This window comes from Podarcis raffonei, chromosome 10 (genome assembly GCF_027172205.1).
Source record: "Podarcis raffonei isolate rPodRaf1 chromosome 10, rPodRaf1.pri, whole genome shotgun sequence".
Taxonomy (NCBI): Eukaryota; Metazoa; Chordata; class Lepidosauria; order Squamata; family Lacertidae; genus Podarcis; species Podarcis raffonei.
The window spans coordinates 36,873,577-36,892,791 of record NC_070611.1 but is presented as its reverse complement, the minus strand read 5'-3'; the positions used below and the strand labels follow the sequence as shown (position 1 = coordinate 36,892,791).

The window sequence follows — 19,215 nt, the reverse complement described above, 5'->3', positions numbered from 1 at the left end:
TAACAGGATAGTGAATAGAAACACCCTTTGCTTAAGAACATCAGGAGAGTCTTGCTAGATCAGGACCAAGGCCAGTGCTATTTCTATAGAAAAAGAGGTGCTGGAACTCACCACGAATGCCTCCCTCATTCTCTAAGGATGGCAATGGCACCCACCTGAGAGGTTCTGGAACTGAGTTCCAGTGAGTTCTAGCTAAAAAGAACCCTGGCCAAGGGCCATGTAGTCCAACACCTAGTTCCCTCAGTGGTCAAGCAGATACCTGAGTTTTCAGGGCCCACACTGTTCCTGTGATTGTACTCTGCTTTAGCTGTTTTTCATTTTCAGTTTTTGTCACCCACTGGTGCAGGGCGGGTAATAGATTTTAATGATAATGGCAATTATACGGGAACGAAGCCTGCAAGCAAGACCTGAGCACAAAAGCATTCTCCCTGCTTGTGATTCACAGCAACTGGTATTTGGAGGTTCATTGCCCTCAATAGCAGAGAATATAGCCATTGTGGTTGATTGCCATTGATAGCCTTATTGTCTCATGCTATTTTTAAGCTATCTGAATTGGTGGCCACCACTAACTTTTGCTCATTTAAAATGTGAACTTCCATTGCAAAAGCTACTAAATTAGTGGATAGAATTAGAAGATTTACCTCACTTGCTCTGTTTCTCTGGTCTCACGGAATCTCACCCAGAGCCAGTGTGGCGCAGTGGCTAGAGTGTCGTACTAGGACCTGAGAAACCAGGGTCCAAATCATTGCCTCTCAGCCTAACCCACCTCACAGGTTTGTTGTGGTGGGGGATTAAATGAGGAGGGGGAAACCATAAACGCCACCTTGAGCTCAGTGGAGAAAAAGGTGGGATATAAATGCAAGCAAGCAAGAAAGCAATCAATCAATCAATCAATCAATCATGGCTAATTTAAACTGCTATAGTTCTTCATACTTCATAGAATTGTAGAACCAGGAGTGGCATCTAGTCCAACCTCCTGCAATGAAGGAATCGTTTTGCCCAAATTGGGGGTCAAACCCACAACCTGGAGATTAAAAGTCTCATGCTCTACCAACTTCAAATGTGTGCCTTAATATTTTCTAGTGAAGTTCAGTACTGATTAGAGACCCAGTGAGCTGGACTAGGCTGCTGTGATTTGTCCTGCCCTGAGGTCTGCATGCCTGGGGTCTGGCCCTGTGCAGTGTCGAGACTATGGACAGTTGGCTTAGGAACACACCTGGCAGTGCTGAAGGGCTAGATTTAGAGCAAGATCCTGGACTTTTGCTATTAAAAACACACACGTTGAAAACAAATTTGAATATTTAACACATAATTGCTGTAGTTAGTATACTCTAATGTGTTTCATCTGATTTGTAATTATTATTTAAAGAACTATATTAACTCCTTTAAGACTGAAATATACTCTAACATAATCAAGCTATGATTATAACTGTTAATGAGCTTAAGCAACATTATACATCTTTTTGTTCACTGATAATTATGGAACAAATTTTCTGTTAAGAGCTTTTCTTTTCTTTTTACAGATAATGTGAGTGAATGCCTCAAAATGTTGCATTGCCTCTGACAAGAAAACAGCTCATTCATAGGTGAAAGCCATGTTTCCTAGGAGAGACACTTGATTATGTTAATAAGCTAAAATCTAATTTGGCCTTCAGGGGCTTTTGTGTTGTTGAGCAAATTGGTCTAGGAGCACGAGTAATTCCATAGTCAGACTTGCGATAGAAAGACACAAGGTGCAGAGCAGTGGCTAGGTGATCTTGTGCCCCTGGCAGAACTGTCCAGATTGCACCCCCTAGCCACTGACAAATTAGCTCTTTTTTCTGTCTCTCATCCAACCCCCTCCCCATTCAATTCACCCTCTAAAACCTTTTCCGATGAGGCAATAATCAATATTTTTTATTTATAGACATATTTATGGACATATTTTTTAGCCAATTTTGTGCCCCCTTCCTCACTTGCGCCCCTGGCTGGGGCCCACCTCACCACCCCCTAGCTAAGGCCCTGACAAGGTGCCATTTAATTCAGAAAAATCTACAGAATCAGAATCTCACCTGGTGCCTTCATTACACATCTTGAGACACCAGGCGAAAATGTTTCAGGCATTAACATTCTATGGCTTTTTAAACGTGTTTGCAGGAAGAAGGTTCTGGGTTTGTTTTTGTTTTATTATGTATTCTTGTTTTGTATTTTTCTGCTATGAACTGCCCTGTGATCTTTGAACGATGGCATAAAAACCATGAAACTTGTCCCACAAAAACCTGTCGGGCCTCTTAATTCTGTATGCAACATTTTGCAGTGAAACGGGTGCCAGTGCAATTAAAAGAATGCTGTTGTTGGCTTCTAGTAATCAGGCTGCCTAGCATTCAGGAATTTAATATCTTCCTAAGTGTGCCAGTACCTGCAAGGCAACGGCACGTTTCACAAACTTAACCACCCCACATCCAGCTAAAAAAGAAAATAAACAAAAAGATTGGTGATACAGATCATAATTTCCTAGGATATAAACATGCATTGGGTTGTATTCAGCTAAATCAGCACAAAAAACCTCTCCTCCTCATGCACACTTACCCCCCCAATCTGCTCTGGGGATTTCCCCTGTTGCAGCTTGAGGAGTGGCACATGTGCAAATTCTGCGGTGTGGGCAGAAGCCATTTCGCTTATAGAATGACTTTTTTGGGTTCAACCTCTTATATCCAAAAGAATCAGAAGGTCATGTCTTTTAAATATAAATATAATCCAGTCATACCTCAGGTTACAGACACTTCAGGTTGCACATTTTTGAGTTACGGACGTGCTGAAACCCAGAAGTACCGGAACGGGTTACTTTTGGGTTTCGGCGCTTGCACATGCGCAGAAACACTAAATCGCACTTTGTGCATGCACAGAAGCGCAGAATTGCAACACGCGCATTTGCAGATGCGGTGCTGTGGGTTGCGGACGCTGCGGGTTGTGAACGTGCCTCCCACATGGATCACATTTGCGACCCGAGCATCCACTGTATGTGGAGGTTATTGAAGACACAAACAGCTCTTTTCACATGAGAAGGAAGCATGGCATTGCTATGACCCCCAACCCTTAGACCTTGCAATGCATGGCAAAGAACTCTTATCAGGATGAGGCTTGTGCCACTTCCTCAAGAGGAGAACCATCAGTACTTTATTGGAAGCCCTCCCAGCCAGAGGACCCAATCCTACCACCAAGGTTAAACTTTGTCAGCTGCATAAGAGAGCATCTGGCCAAACATTGCTTGCCTTGATCTATTCTTGCCTGTTGTAACTTGACTTTGCCTACCTTTACCGGGCTCTGCCAACTTGATCTGATCTTATCTGTTGTGACGTGACTTCAGTGGATGCTACCTGCTTCCTCTGGGAGTCTCAAGTGCCCACTGAACAGAATAGGCATCTGATGCAAAGCTGCTGGTTCAGGAGAAGTCCCCCACCCCATCTCTGTAATATATTGGATGCTGATAGTCTTGAAATGATTTTGTTGTTGAAAGTTTATATGCCTCTCTTCTTCATCCTCTTAAAAAAAACACAACACTGACACAATTAGAGAAGAATATAATTAGCAAATGTAAACTAGGTAGCAAAAGTAACTTCAGAATAGATGACTTACTAATTTGCACTGGCTCATCTGAAGTTGTGGAAGGAACTGATAATTTTTGTAGTTTACAATTATTTTGCTTGGAGCTCTGTCAGAGATTATTTATATATAATTCAGCATATGAGAAGTGTTGTTTTCACAATAACCACTGGGTGGCAGTCATTGGAAAGATTAGTTGAAATGGGAAAAATGCAGTTCTAAAATGCCCAATTTGGGGCTAGTATCAAAAAACTTTTAACATATTCAGGGACAGGCGAGTGTATACACAACTGTCTAATACCTGAGGACTAGAAACTTGTAGTCTGTTGAGATATATGTAGTAAAAGTAAGAATCTGCTGAAGTAATGTTAGATCCTGCAATGAAGACACTGGGAGTCTAACTTTAGTGCATATGATGTCCTGTAGGTTCAGGTGAGTGTGAGTGTGTTGCTTCACTAATTTATATATGTCGTTAAGGATAAATAACCAAGTTGAGAAGCTGTCAATTAAGTTGTTTGTTTTCTTCTTAGTTACACCCAATTAATATTTATGTAGATGCATAATAGGTGTGAGAATTACTCGTGAACATTAAAATAAAAGTTCATTATCAGTATTTCAGGATCTGTAGATATAAACTTCTTGTGAAATGCATGCAAATTATGTCATAAAGTTCTGTGAATTGAACAAGCTTAATTGGAGTGTTGCCCCAGTTCACCTAAGATTTAAGTTGAGCCAGAGCGTCTGGGTTTTGCTGTCTTTAAACTCTCCATTTTGCAAATTACAAAATCATTCACCATAACTATATTAGTAGTGTGTAAGGCAATTAATCCACATGTACTGGATAAAAGAGTTACCTTTAATTTTGTAAGCTGAACAGTCTCTTTATGAAGCATTTATTATGTTTGAAAATCATACTGAGTAGTTACTCTAAATGACTGCACACTTAAAATCTGATTTATCTTGTTTAAGTGTTCAAAAAAGAAATCTCCATTATCCTTATTCTGAAAAACAACTTGTCTGAAAATGATTGCTGCCATTGATTCCTGTCATAAGCACTGACTTCTGTGGCCAGTTGTCATTTTTCCTTTGTCTCCCATTGTTGCATTATAACATGCATTTAAAAAACCCAGCCCAAACACCACCAAGCTCTGCCCCACAGTGTCAGACCCAGCTGTAGTCTAGTGGTGAGTGAGACCTGGGTGGGATCATTCTCACACATACATTCATGTAGGGGATGCATATACAAGGACAGGAGAATTTACCCTTCTCTCCCTGCGCCTTGTCCCCACCCATGTAAACCTCACTGTCCCTTCCAGTCTGCACAGGTGACAATTTCCTGTTAATATGATACTGGACTTTAAATAAACATAAGGGGTGTGATTTCAGTGGGAAATTCTCAATAGAATTAGAAGCAGTTTATACATGCAAATCCTGTGTTCCTTGCACATGAAAATGAGCATTAGTTTCTGTTGTGTTAATGCTCACTTGTCTACTTTAAATTTTCAAAAGGTTCAGTGTCAGATTCTAAAGTTAAGTGTCGTAGGATATAAATAGGTATTGAAAACATGCTAAAACAAGCATAAAAATATGGCATATATTTTTAGAAGCACATTAACAGCTGCCTTTTGGAGATTAGAAAGTCGGTTCCTCTGTTTTCAGTGTAATGTACATATGCATGAAAGAAAAATATATTGATTTTGGAATAGCAGTTGGTGTGCAGCAGAAAAAAGATCCGTCAGCTTCAAGCACAGCACCAGAGATGCTTTCAGGAGTGTTCGTGAAGAAACAAAGCCAAAATATTTAAGAAAATGCCCTTTGCTCCAATGTTGATTATTTATAGATTTAGCCTGCCCCTTTCATTGTGGCCCTTTCTAATACGAAATTGTGCCCTCCTGGACTTGCAGTCAAATGTACAAAGGAAGTGAATCTTGTTATCCTGAAATTCATGCATAAATAATCTGTGAATCATCTCACAGAAGGTCACTTAAATGTGTACCTCCTGGATTATTATTTTTTTAAACCCGCCATCATTTTTAAAGCTAACAAATGCAATAAACAAAGCACTGCGATCATTACCACACTTTCAAAAAAGCATTTATTTTATGATAAATATCAGTTTTAAGGGCTAAAATTCTGACAAAATCCAATGCATACATTCACATTTACCTATAAAGCATTGTTCTTGTGGCTTCCGTCACTGATTGGATGGCACTGAGGAGAATATTTATGAATACTCTAATTGCTTGAGGAGCAATGTTGCAAGAGTGTTTGCAGTCCAGATTTTATGAGGTAAGGGAATATGTTAGTTTTTGTTGGATTAAAATGTCACATGGGCTTTTAGGACCTTCGCAGGGCAAGCAGAGGACTGGGGAAAGATCCCAGGACCTCAGCAAGCTAAGGGTCAGCAAGCCTGCAGGCAAGGTGATTGAAGCAAATACCGGTATGCAGCATAGGCAATGGACTAGGAAGCTAGGAAACAGAGGGTTAGAGTGGGTAATGAAGATTTTAGAGAGGGGGTAGTAGATACAATAAACCATTGTGTGTTGCACTCAAGATGTTGCACACACAAATTACATACATGACATCACACATACTCCAGCCCCACCCCATCTTGAATGCAAGATGGTGCCTCTGGCAGAGTCTAAAACTGCCTAAATTACACCACTACAAAGGGCACAATGTGCCCAGAGGAAATGGGGGGGGGGTTAATTATAGACATTGATAGGGACTAATCAGACTATTCCTTGGTTGCAGGCTTCTATTATTCTAATAATGTTGAGATGGTAGCATAAGTGCACAGGAATAATGTACAGTGGTACCTCGGATTTAGAACAGCCCTGTTTACAAACTATTCGGTATACAAACTCCACAAAACTGGAAGTAGTGTTCGAGTTAGTGAACTTTACCTCGGTCTACGAATGGAAGCCGAATAGTGGAAGGGCACTGGCGGCGGGAGGCCTCATTAGGGAAAACGCACCTCGGTTTAAGATGGCTTTGGTTTAAGAACGGACTTCTGGAATGGATTAAGTCCGTAAACCGAGGTATCACTGTATTGTGGGGCTAATTATTAAGCTTAATTGCATCTTGAAGTAGTGAAAAATTGAATATACATTGACTGAACTATGGTGCTGCATGCCTGGGAGATACTAGGAGGAGGGCAAAGGTGATATGGAATCACCAGCCATCCTGTCCCATAAGGCATAATGTAACAGCGTAACGTCCTCTGCCACACATGTGGTACTGCATCTTAGAAGAAAGGCCAAACACAGGGCTAGCTTCCCCTATGAAGTCTTGAAGTCTTCCTTGGTGTCAATTTAGCAAAGCTCTTATGGCTATTCTTTAGGTATTAAGTGTGCATGCTATCACATAGCCAGATGCCATGTTATTGCATACCTGAGTCCAGGACTCTGGCAGGTATCCCTGCATTTGCAACCCAGTACTTAGGTATCCAGTGCTCAGCTGAGTTCTGCCCACTTGCAATATTGGGGGGAAGGAGTGTACGTGAAATGAAGAAATAGCATTTATTAGCTGTGTGTAGCAGCGTCTCTTCACAGACACACCATGCTGATCAATTTTGAGACATCCTTTCCACAGGGAACTTCCAGGCAGCAGTAGTGTGGATTACCAGACATCTCGCCTACTGACTTAACACTGTGGCAGTTCCATCACAAGACCAGTCCTTGGAGACTGCTCTGGATAATTAAGATTTTAGTACTCAACCTGGCATTTGGGATCTGTTTGTAGTTTAGTCTAATCTACATAATACTTTCTCAATTTGGTGAGCAAAATGGGCTAAGATGTCACCATTTCATGGATATCATACATTATTCAAACATAATAATAAAGGTTCCCATTTTCCATAACTTGTCCACGTTTCCTTCTCAATCAGAACCCATGAGAATCACTGGAGTGGAATCAAAATGCCTTCCTGAATGGCAGACATTTTAAGTATGGTTGAAGTCTGCCATATCATTTATATCATATAGATTTTGTTTTGTTTTACGTAACTATTTCCATGCTTGTTGATTTTAACTACTCCATTTATGTAACAGACTTTCTCTTGCTCCCTCAGGTCTTTAATTGTATCTATTTGTTTGTTGCTTAGCCTAGGAATGCTACCTTTATGATGTCCATTCCTGTGTAACATTTTCTCTTAAGATTTCATTGCTGCAAGGACTGTTTTTAAAAAAATCCAAATTATCAAGCCTGTCATTTTGTGACATCTAAGTCTTTCTGACTCTTTCATCTTGGAGGTACATATTTAATAAACAACATTTGTCAAAATAAAAAAAAGGTAAGCTCTAAGAAGAGTGGAAAAAAGACAGTTGAGGTGGGCCAAAGTAGGTTGCAGCCTGAAGAACATAGACCTAAATAGTGGGGTGATGGAATCATGGGCCTGAGGAAAGAAGGGGTCAATTAGAATGTATGACTGGGACAAAACAACATGTAAGGCTTTCTCATGCCCAGCCCTAAACTGGAGTTGAGCATAGACTCCTCAGAGGATGAGTCAAACGTCCCATTGACTGAAGATTTGGAAACAGGTGAGGTCCCCTGTCACTGGCTCTGGAGATCTTGAGGGTCAGGTCAAGTCATTATCAGGTCGGGGATCCCACAGAGCAAGGCAGCTCAGGGATTGCAGGACAACGGACAGCTCCAAGTGAGCAAAATGTTCCAACTAAGTTTGAGAGTCCACTGAGCATTTTTAAGCCCCTGCCCTTAGGTCACTACTCCTGGCTCCACCATCTTTTGGATAACTTGCATTCTTAAAAGGGCAACTCTCTGGCTTGAAGAAGAGCACACCACCTCTGTTCTATAGCCTGATGTGCTGTCTGTGCCACTGGACTGGTGAGCTATTGTGGGAGGCATTGGGTTTCCCAGGCTCAGGGGAATGTGTCCACGAGGATCCTGGCTCTAGCCATATGGGCCCTGGTGATATGGGAGCTTGTTTCATGGGCTCCTGTCTCTCAGCCTCAGAATTAGTAGTCTCCCAGTCATCAGAAGCAGGCTCAAAGCCTTGACCTGGTTCTTTAGCTAGATATTCTGCTGCCTTTGTGTCTTGATTGCTGCTAGACTCAGGAATCATTGTACTGAGAGTCTAGGAAGAGCCTCCCTGGGGTGACCTGCAAAGCATCCTCAAAATGGGTTCCAGTGTCAGTGGATGAGCCCCCGGTAGAGTCCAAGGGAGAGGTTGAGCCAGTTCTCAGCCCTTAAGACTGAAGGCACCTAAAATCCAAGCTTGGTTCATGGGCCACGAAAAAGTGCATGGCTGAGCACAGAGTTGCTGAGGTCTACTTATAGACTGCACCTGCCAGAGCAGGGCAGGCTAAGAATCAGGAGAACTGGCAAGGAATATTTGGAATGTGTTTGATGGGGAGCCACTGAAGCATGGAATTGCTAGTTCTACAATCTTATAGAGATAATTTGCATGTCGGTGGTGGTGTCGACTGTTGTTGCAACATTGTGATAATGTTGGGTAAATGGGAACCAAGAAGTGTTTGGAAAGGCGTTGAACCCTTCTCCTCCCATGGAGGGTAGAGGCAGAATTTCATTCTTATTTGGACCAAGCAGACCATTTTTCAGCTGCAGGTTTCTACTGAGAACTTAATGACATCCCTGAAGAAATGGAGCCAATTTAGGCTTCCGTTGAAATAGGTTTAAAGTAACGGTAAAAAAAGACACATGAATCAAAAATTAAGTCACCTTACAAAAGATAACTTGAAAAGAAACACAACTTCCCAGAGGAAAGTATAGATAAATTCATCCTTTTGGAAATGCAAACATGTTAAAACATTGCTCTCTTCTTATGTTCCTTTCCCAGCCTTATTATCTACCAGGGGTCAGCAAACTTTTTCAGCAGGGGGCTGGTCCACTGTCCCTCAGACCTTGTGGGGGGTGGACTATATTTTTTTTGGGGGGGGGGAATGAGAAAATTCCCATGGCCCAGAGATGCATTTTAAATAAAAGAATACATTCTACTCACGTAGAAACACGTTGATTCCTGTACCGTCCATGGGATGGATTTTTTTTAATTCTATTTTTATTGGTTTACAAATACAAAAAAAAGAAAACAAAGTTGTACATTCAAACTTCTTAATTATCTCTTAATTCCATTTTTTTGACTTCCCTCAATTTGTCTGAACTTCCTTCATTTTATAACTTTTAACACAATCCTACTTATTGTTATTTATCCTGGTAGCTTCAATTTCATTGTTTATACTTATTATTAGATTTTCACATCACAGAGCTTCCTTAGAACTTACAAACGTAATCTGGTTATCACTTAGTTTTTGCAAATATTGAATAAACTTCTCCCAATCTTCTGTAAATCTTTGATCTCGTTGATTCTGAATCCTTCCTGTCATTCTGTCCAATTCCGCATAGTCCATCATTTTGGCTCTCCAATCTTCTATTGTAGGCAGCTCCTCTTGTTTCCATTTCTGGGCCATCAATATTCTTGCTGCAGTCACTGCGTATAAAAATAACTTCTTCTCTTTCTTGTTTATCTCATTCCCTGTAATACCTAGTAAAAACGCTTCTGGTTTCTTAGTAAATGTATATTTCAACATTTTCTTCAATTCATTATAAATCATTTCCCAGAAGCATTTTACCTTCTTACACTCCCACCACATATGAAAGAAAGTCCCTTCCTTTTCTTTACATTTCCAACATTTGTTACTTATCTTATACATTTTTGCTAACTTTACGGGGGTTATATACCATTGATACATCATCTTCATAACATTTTCTTTTATAGCAGTACATGCAGTGAATCTTAAACCATCTTTCCAAAGTCTTTCCCATTCCTCCATTTGTATATTATGTCCTATATCTTTGGCCCAATCAATCATCACAGATTTTACCTCCTCATCCTTCGTATACCATTCCAGCAATATCTTATACATTTTTGCTAAGATCTTACAGTCATTATTTAATATGTCAGTCTGAAATTTGGATTCTTTATCAGCAAAGCCCCTTTCATTTAAATCTTTTCTGAACATCTCATTAATTTGAAAAAAAATGCAGCCAGTCATTCACATGATTCTTGACTTCTTCAAATGGTCTCATTTTCCATTTTCCTTCACTTTCACATATTAATTTCTCATATGTTACCCAACCCCCTGTCATATTGACTTTCTTTACGCTCATCGCTTCCAGCGGTGATAACCAATAAGGTGTTTTTTGTTCCAACAGATTTTTGTATCTTTCCCATACTTCAATCAAGGACCTTCTTATAATATGATTTTCAAAACCTTTGTGGACCCATTTCTTATCGTACCACAAGTACACGTGCCACCCAAATCTATTATCAAAACCTTCTAAGTCTAACACATCCGTATCTTGTAATTTTATCCATTCCTTTAACCAACAGAGGCAAGATGCTTCATAATATAATTTCAGGTCTGGCAGGGCGAAGCCTCCTCTTTCTTTTGCATCTGTTAAAATCTTAAATTTTATCCTCGGCTTCTTACCCTGCCAGATATACCTTGAAATTTCTCTTTGCCAGTTTTTAAAAATTGCTGCCCCCTTGATTACTGGAACTGTTTGGAATAGAAATAACATCTTGGGTAGCACATTCATTTTTATCGTTGTAATTCTTCCCCAAAAGGAAAGTTTCATTCTTCCCCATACCTCAAGGTCCCTTTTAATCTTATTCCATGTTGGAACATAATTGTTCTGAAACAAGTCAATACTCCTGGGGGTTAACCAAACCCCTAAATATTTTACTTTCTTAACCACTTCTATCTCAGTTTGCTGCTGTAATCTATTAACTAACTCCTGATCAATATTTTTAGTAATTGCTTTAGTTTTTTTCTTATTCAACATAAATCTTGCCAATTGTCGAAACTTATCAATTTCTTTCAATACTTCCGATACTGTATTCATAGGATCTTCCAAGGTTAATACCAAATCATCTGTGAAAGCTTTAACCTTATATTCTTTTCTGCCCACCTTTACCCCCCCCCGTGGGATGGATTTAGAAGGCGATTGGACTGGATCTGGCCCCCAGGCCTTAGTTTGCGTACCCATGATCTAGCCTTATTGTCTACCCAGCAGCCATTATTTCAGACTGTAGCTTAATCTGCACACTTTTCTTCCCTGTATCCGGGGACCTCTTCTCAGTCTGCATCTTGTCTCTGTGTGAAGTTTTAATCCCAGTCAAAATACCACCTTTCCCTTCCCTCAAAATTGCTTTACTGAAAACTTTTCATTTCCTAAGGAAATGAGCATAGGAAGAAGTGATGTTAGCCGCTTTGAGCCCAGCTCTGGCTGGGGAGGGCGGGGTACAAATAAAATTATTATTATTTATGATTATGATTATGATTATGATTATGTGTCTGGCCCTTGGTCTTTCTAGCTCAGGATTATCTATGCTGTTTGGCAGCTGTTCTCTGAGATTTCAGACAGGACTGGGGATTAAACCTGGGATTTTCTCATGCAAAACTGATGCCCTACCACTGAGCACCTGTCCTTCCAAAGCTCAGTTTACCAGGATCTGTGGTTTCTGTACACAATGTAGATCAGCTAACCTGGTGTCCTCCAAATGTTTTGGAGCACAGCTCACATCAACATCAGGAGGCAGCACGGCTGTGCTGGCGTGTGCTGATGGAAGCTTTAGTCTAAAACATCTGGAGGCCACTGGGTTGGTGAAGCATGATATAGATGATAAGACTCTCAGTTCATTGTTCTGCTTTATCCCCCTTGGAGCCTTTAGTTGAAATCCTGTGCACAAGCAGGTTTCTGAAACTCTACAAGCTTCAGTAATATTTCTGGCACAATCTAGGCATGTTTACTCAGGAAGTAAGTCTAACTGTTGTCAGTGGGGCTTGCTCCCCAGTAAATAAGCTTTCAGCTGTGGCCTTAAGTGCCTTAATTGTAGACAGTCTTGCAACCCGATTCCCTTCATGTTCACTTAGAAATAAATCTCAGCAAGTTCAGTGGGGCTTATTCCCAAGTAGCTATGCGTAAGATTGCAAAATATGCCTCTAATTTCAGTATCCACGAGGCTTCCTTTTTCAGTAGCAGTCAGTTACAAGGGTTATCAATCTTTTATGGCCAAAAACATGTAAGAAATCATTTCCTGGGGGCAATTAAAATGTTCCACTAGGAATGGTTCCTCTTGTTCCACGTAAGAGTGAGAGTTAAAATTTTTCATTTCTCATCTCTCTCTTCCTTTTACTGCTTTTCCCTATCTATTATTTATTGGCTGGCGAAAACATAGTATAAGTTAAATGTGTGATTTAGACTAGTTGAGCCTCATAGTCCCTTCCAGCTCTACAAGGCTATGTTTCCGTGAGTTCTCTTTTTGTCATAAATCATATTGGGATGTGGGTGCTCTCCTTCTGTTCTATTGCTTGATCGGACCACTGACAACCTGAACATGCATCCATACATGTGACACTAAGGAGAATACCCTTAATATAGAAGAGGACATTGCCAAGGCTAACCATCTCCCACTTTTGAAATAAAAGCACTGGGATCAAATAGTGAATATTGAAATTCTATGGCAAATATAAACATTATACCAATTTTGGAGATAGGTAATGGAGCAGTAGAATTAAATCCTCAAACATTTAAAAAGCATAAATTCAGCCGGTTAATGTAGCTTTATTATATCTTAGCCAAGAGAGCTGATAATTAATTTGAACCTAAATGCATCTGTTCAGTCAGTGGCTGTTCTGACTAAAGCAAGTAACTCTGCCACAGACAAATCTGGGGCGGAGGGAAGGGGAAATGAGTGAGTCATTATAGTCTTATATTAGCACGACAGATTTTATTGAAATTGTTGACTCATTAGTGGCTTATTCTTCATAGTGTTCTGTCTAGGTATCATTGTGCGCCGCTTCTATTACTATTTCAACATTTATGTCATTTAACAATCTGAGAGAGAAATGCAGTTTTTCAGAAAATGATACTGTTTTAATTTGCTGTCTTGGAGTATCACTTTAATTTGGAGCGGATAACCCAGCATGTTCACCTATAATTAGCAATGGCAGGACATTTTGGAAAAGAAAGTACCTTGGTTCACACAGCCAAGATTCAAGGGCACTCAGAAAGATATTCTAGTTCATCTGTATCCTGTTTGCATTGGTATGGGCTGTGAGAATTTTGCTGGTTGAGTGGGGGAAAGAGACTGATGGCTTAACTTGAGACTAATGAAAAATGTAACACAAAGATGAGGAACCCTTTTCAGCCAAAGGACCACATTCGTGGGAGAGAATCCTTTGAGGGCTGCATACCGGAGGTGGGCAGAAAACAAGGCGAAAGTGGGCAGAGAAATTAGGGTGGCCCTTACCTCTGTACACTGGTACCTTGGGTTACATACGCTTCAGGTTACATATGCTTCAGGTTACAGACTCCGCTAACCCAGAAATAGTGCTTCAGGTTAAGAACTTTGCTTCAGGTTAAGAACTTTGCTTCAGGATAAGAACGGACCTCCGGAACGAATTAAGTACTTAACCCGAGGTACCACTGTACTACAGGTATATTCCAACCACACAAATGTCAGGGGTTTTGAGAGAGAGAGAAAGAGAGAGAGAGAGAGAGAATCTCCAGGCAAGCATGAGGTATTATCACAGTTCTTTGGTATATTTCAGCCAGATGAAGCCCTTCAAATATAGGGCACAGAGAAGAGCCAGTGAGAGGTGTGGCCTAGGGAGAGAGGGTGTAGCCTAAGGATATTTCTGAAGACCTGGAGGGCCCCTGGACCAGAGGTTTGAGATTTCCTACCCAGATTGTAACTGTATATAGTAAGTGTGTGGAAAGTTGTTTTTGTGTGAGCACAGAGATAGAGTTCCAATAGCTGAACTTGGCTGGGTTTGTTTCATGTTGAGCAACACTATGGTACATTTGTTTGATGCATGATGGCTGTGTGGGCAAAAGGAGCAGAAATATGTGATAAATGTTAGGGTACATTGGTGTCATTTTCACACACACACCCCTACATTTCAAGAAGCAATGATTTATGTTTGGATACTTGATTGGGTTCAACTCTTGAATGAGCCATCATCAGTGTGGGGTGTGGTGGTTTTGATATTCAACATGAGGGTTGTAAATTGTCATCTTGGAGTCATTTTAAATCATACTAGCTTTCCTTCTCCTCCCTGTATCTATCACAGACTTCTGAAATTAATATTAATTTTAAAAATAGTTGTGACAGCACAATGATTTTGGGTGCTGGTACAAATTAAGTATTTATGAATATTATTCCTTGCCAATTTACTTCTTTCAGATAGGTGTGGGGCATTCCTTTGAATTTCCAGGTGATTTGCTTTTTGTGTAGGAAATCACATTGATCTTCCTTTTTTCATAGTTTAATGTTGTTGTTGTTTAGTCGTTTAGTCGTGTCCGACTCTTCATGACCCCATGGACCAGAGCACGCCAGGCACTTCTATCTTCCACTGCCTCCCGCAGTTTGGTCAAACTCATGCTGGTAGCTTCGAGAACACTATCCAACCATCTCATCCTCTATCGTTCCCTTCTCCTTGTGCCCTCCATCTTTGCCAACATCAGGGTCTTTTACAGGGAGTCTTCTCTTCTCATGAGGTGGCCAAAGTATTGGAGCCTCAGCTTCACGATCTGTCCTTCAAGTGAGCACTCAGGGCTGATTTCCTGAATGGAGAGGTTTGATCTTCTTGCAGTCCATGGGACTCTCAAGAGTCTCCTCCAGCACCATAATTCAAAAGCATCAATTCTTCAGTGATCAGTTTAATAGAGGCAAACAAAGGACAACGAAAAAGGCCCTTTCTCTGTTGCCACCTTCCAAACCTCTGCATGGTGGCACAGATGATGATGACCTTGGGGTCAAGGGAGGCTTATGTCTGAAGAGGTGTTTCACGAGGTGCTGACCTCCTGAGCCGCATAATACTTTATAGGTTAAAACCAGCACTGTGCATTTGGCTCAGCAATGTACTGGTAGCCAGAGCATCTGGGCCAAAATTGGTATAATATTGTTGGATTGTCTGGATTCCATTAGCAGGCTGGATGTTGTGTTCTGCATCAGCTGCAATTTCCAGCCCATCTTCAAAGGCACCCCCATGTATAGCACATCGCATCATTCCACCCTGGGAGATATCAGAGCATAGGTTACTGAACACAGTCTAACCCTATCTGGATAGGGGTGTAACTGGGCCACCAGCTGAAGCTGCTACCTCAGTTCCACTGAGGCCACCTGTGCCTCAAGTGATAGTGATGGATCCAGATGAATCTTGAGGCTATGACTCTGCTCCTCCAGTGGGGAGTGCAAACGTATCCAGAACAGATTGAACATCACTTACCTGGACAGCAGAACCACCTAATAACAGTGTCTCTGTCTTACTTGGATTGGGTTTCACTGTATGATCCTTCACAACATGATAGCTTGTTCTAGGGGAAAGGAAGCAAAGGATCAGGGGCCTCCCAATACTTGGTAGTGCAGATGAGCCAGGAATCCAGCTGCTCAATCAGATCCCAGCTTTGCTAGCATAGTGCACAATGTCTGCTTGTTTTCCTTTTCTGTGCAATTCCTTGTATGGAAAGCTCCCCTGGATAGCTCTCCATCCGCACCGATAAAGCAGGGAATCCAAACTACACTGTATTAGTGGAAGAAATGGAACAAGTTGTCAGAATATTGAGTATTTAATTAGATGGGCAGGTCTTCATATGATGTGGTTGAATTTGAATTCCAGTGTACCCCTTGATCCATAGAGTAACCCCAAGAAACATATTCCTTGACCTCAATTATACATCTAGAAAATGCACACAGTAATAGGAGACCCCTGGGTATGGGTGGTATATAAATTCAATAAATAATAATAATATGATAAACTTAACATAGGAATGCTCCAATGTTTTGGTGTTATGGAACTCTGTCTTCCCTAATCTCAATCTACATTAGAATGTTTTGATAAATGGGTGCACCTGCCTTTGTAGTTGGCTTCTGTTTCATTAACATGTACACCTATTTTATTTATTTTGTATCTCTTTTATGGTTTACAACTATCTCTTCTAATATTACCTAATATTACCTATTACCTAATATTCTTGCCTCTTGTGGATGGCACTTGTTGCAACTGCCGTTTCTTATACATAGTGAAAAGAGATGCATACATTGGTCTTGTGGAGGTAAACGTGAGGGAGAAGGATATGCAACAACAAGCCTGTATAGCAGCTTTTACGAGTGGGGGTGATGTGGGTGCTACTTCCTTGACATGGGTACAATGCATGATGAGGGCCTACTATGTCAAGAGCCCAGAGGAAGCAGTGAAATGAATCACTTGTTTTGTTGTAGACGGAAGAGTCCAGAGAGAGCAGTCATCTCCAAGCCCACCTTTAAGACTATGCTCAGTAAATGAGAGAAGGAAAGCCTCATCTGGACATTCCTCCCATTGCAAGCATTGTTAATGTTAATAGTGATTAGGGTCAAGAATCATCCGGTTCTTATTGATTTGTGCTCATTTCTATTCTGTAACTAGCATGAAATTGGAATTGAATAATCTTTTGGTTTGCTGGTCCAAGTATTCAAGAATGTTCGCTTTCTACCCTATTTATTTTAACAGTAGTTTTCTGCGCAAGGTGGTTAGTGAGAAATGACATTTGGCCTCTCATGCTGTGAACACTGAAAAGGAAAGCGTATTCCTTTTATCTAATGCAGACAAGTCTCTACTAGAAATCAAAACATTTTTTCTTACAAAATGTCCCATCATTTGTCTTTTATGTGGGTTTTTTTAAAAAAGAAAATGAGCAGGCTGTTTATTGAATGTACACAAGTACGACAGCATTTCCTGCTCCAGAAAAGTTTTACAGTTACACTTTTCCTCTTAAAGTGCTGACCTTTGAAGCCATAAATGGTCTGGGGCCAAGTTACCTTTATAATAGCCTCATTTCACATAGTCCTACCCAAACACTAAGAGTCATTGAAGGTCTTGTTGCTTGTTCTGGAGACATAGCTGTCAACCGTCCCTTATTTGGCAGGAAACTCCCTTATCCCAGCACCGTGTCCCGCTGCTGTCCCTTATTGATGATGTTCCTTAAATTTCCCGGGTTTCAAAGGAAGCAGCTCCTCTCCCTCCCTCCCTGCCGGCCAGGAAGGAGGGAGGCTCCAACTGTGTTGCTTGGCTGCCTGGCCCACCCCCCTCCGGCCTCCTCTCACCAGCCTCGGTCCCTGGGAGCCCCTCCCCGCCAGGACTGGTGGGAGACTCAGGCCCTTCCACCACCATCCTGCTCACTGCCTCCGAACTGAGCGTCTCTGCCTGGGGCCTCCCCTCTGCCCGTCGCTGCCGCCGCTCCCGCTAGACCGTACTGCTGCTGCACCGCCAAAGGACCCAGATGAGATGGGCAGCCTGGCACAGCCTATGAATTGCTGAGGAGCCTTGAGAGGAGAGCGAAGGCAACCATAGAGAAAGCAGTTCAGAGAGAGGAGGAGGAGGCAGACGCGCAGGCAGGTGTTCCAAGGGCTAACCATAGAGGGGGAAAGCGGAGGAAGGACTGCAAGCACTTCTCCCATAGATTTGTAGTGGTAGACTAGCATAGATGGTCTGATCTGTGGGTTTACTTCGGGCGCTATTTCCACCCCCCTTCCTCCCGCCCCGCCTGATGGAACTGAGAGCTGCAGATGGAGCACGAGAGAAAAGATACAGAACTGCAGCAGCATCTTCATAGCTTGGACTTCGTTTTGCGTGAAAAGTGGTTGCTGCTTGTAGTTATTTAATTGCAGTGTTTCGTCGGCTGGTATCTTGAGCAGCAACCTCTGGAAACGAAGGGCTAAAAACCGGGGCTGCTCTCCAAAATTATCTGGTCCCTTTTAACTTCGCATTTCAGCTGGTTGACTAAAATCCCTTCTTTTGGCTGCTGATCCCTTATTTTTGAGGCTGCTGGTCCCTTATTTTCAAATCTGTAAGTTGACAGCTATGTCTGGAGATGAAGTGAGTGAATATGATGGACAGGGCCTTTGCTGCCGTGGCACCAAGATGTCGGAACACCATCCCAGAGGGGTTCACTTAGCTATGTCCTTTTTGGCTCTCACATGTGCGGTGAATAATATTTTATTTCTTGGCTTACTAGCTGTTAGAGCAAAACAAACCACATTCCCAGTTTGGACATAGCGCACACATCCCCAGGGATTGAGGATTGTTGCTCCTGCTCACAACGGGGGAGAAATGAGGAGTAATCGCTTCATTTATGGTAAGCCATTAATTATGGTTTGCAGTTACTTGTGAATTGGACCATAGTTTTGCTTTTCAACTGTCGTTCAAAAAGGGCTATTATGTTTATTTCCTGCTTATAAGCTCTCCATAGGCCCTTGGTCTGATCCACACACACTTGTCTGTCCATGATTTTTCAATTCAAGTAGTGGACATGCAAATGCTTCTATATAAAATCCATTTTAGTTTGCAAAGATAGTCTTTATTTTCTCTCGCATTTCTGTCCTGTAAGTGCTCTGCTCTTCAGAAATGTTCATATAGTGATAATGAGACAGGCCACTTAAAGTCATCCAAATAGCACAAAATTATAGCACACATTTATCTGTTATATATTACCCCTTGCAGCTTCTCTTTAGATGCAAGTGGGGTGGCGAGGGAAAATAAAAGCAAATATAACTCTGTGTGTGTGTGTGTGTGTGTGTGAGAGAGAGAGAGAGAGAGAGAGAGAGAGAGA

At 41.4% G+C, this 19,215-nt stretch overlaps 1 protein-coding gene across 7 annotated transcripts in view; it reads left to right on the top strand.

The window, feature by feature from the left end:
- PPFIA2 (PTPRF interacting protein alpha 2) overlaps positions 1–19,215 on the top strand; it is a 285,944-nt gene that overhangs the window by 63,360 nt on the left and 203,369 nt on the right. The window lies entirely within an intron of this gene.